The sequence below is a fragment of the Sinocyclocheilus grahami genome, unplaced genomic scaffold (genome assembly GCF_001515645.1).
Source record: "Sinocyclocheilus grahami isolate Dianchi unplaced genomic scaffold, SAMN03320097.WGS_v1.1 scaffold11843.1, whole genome shotgun sequence".
NCBI lineage: Eukaryota > Metazoa > Chordata > Actinopteri > Cypriniformes > Cyprinidae > Sinocyclocheilus > Sinocyclocheilus grahami.
Window position 1 is genome coordinate 1 of NW_015514075.1, and position 1530 is coordinate 1530.

A 1530-nucleotide genomic window follows, 5' to 3' on the forward strand; every position below is an offset into this window, starting at 1 on the left:
TTTGAAGAAAACCAGTTAATTTGCATGTTTTACATCTGCAGGATTACAAGCTTACTAAATTATATAGGTGTGAATAGCCCATTAATCAGGTTTAGACCTAATAAATTGCATCGTATTGAATGAAAGCTTCTCGTTTTGATGCAGTGTGTGCAGAATACAGTTCTAGACACTCACCATCTTCACCTTTGACATGTGACATACCAACAACCATCATTTTATGAGATTTTATTTTTCAGCCTTTGAATCTGATGGCTCCTCGGCTCATGGGATAAAGTGACCATCAGATGCACAAGTCAACATCTCAGAGGAAGCAGTAGGTCATCTGGGTATTGTTCAGGTACTACACGGTTAAAAGTTTGGAATAATTGATTTTTTAAAATGTTTTGGAGTCTCTTCTGCTCAACAAGGCTGCATTTACTTGATCAAAAATACAGTAAAAATTGTGAAATATTATTAGAATGTAAAACAGCTGTTTTCTGTGTGAATCTCTGTTAAACTGTAATGTATTTCTGTGATGCGCAGCTGTATTTTCAGCATCATTCCTCCAGTCTTCAGTGTCACATGATCTTCAGAAATCAGTATAATATGCTGATCTGCTGATTATTATCACACTTGTGCTGCCCAATGTTTTTGTGGAAATGGTCAAACACTATGCTTTTATTCTGCAAAGATGCATTAAATTGATCAAAAGTGACAGTGAAGACATTTATAATGTTACAAAAGATTCCTATTTCAAATAATTGCTGTTCTTCTGAACTTTCTGTTCATCTGTGAATCCTGAAAAATAAAATGCATCACGGTTTCCACAAAAATATTGTGCAGCACGACTGTTTTCAACATTGATAATAATCAGAAATGTTTCTCGAGCAGCAGATCAGCATATTATACTGATTTCTGAAGACTGGAGTAATGATACTGAAAATTCAGCTTTGATCACAGAAATAAATAACAGTTTACTATATATTCACATAGAAATCATCTATTTTACATTGGAATAATATTTCACAATTTTTACTGTGGTTTTGATCAAATAAATGCAGTATCTGTGAGCAGAAGAGACTTTTTCAAAAACATTAAAAATATATATTATTCCAAACTTTTGTCCTGTATAGTGTACTGGACGTTCACGGAATTATGAAAAGAAAAATGCATGCATCATTAAACTGTAAACAAAATATCTGTGTTTCTAACATGTCAGTAGCTGGATATGAACATTTTTATACAACAAAAAGCAGTATCGCACTCATAATCGTTCATATTTTATTCTGCAACAGCAGCACGCTTGCTCAGCTTTCTTTAAAACCATCAGTGTGTTTGCTGATCTGATGACTGTCAATGAAACGAGATTAATTTGAGATCCACACAGAACTGCTCGCTGTGCTTGGATGTCATCGTATATCATATATGCACAGCTCATATTGAGCTCGGCGTTTGTTTCGGAGTCTCACGCGGAGGAGAGGAAGCGCGGCGGATCAAAGCGCTTCAGATAAAGGCTTTAATTGCGACTCAAAGAGCTCGAGCTCCTGCACT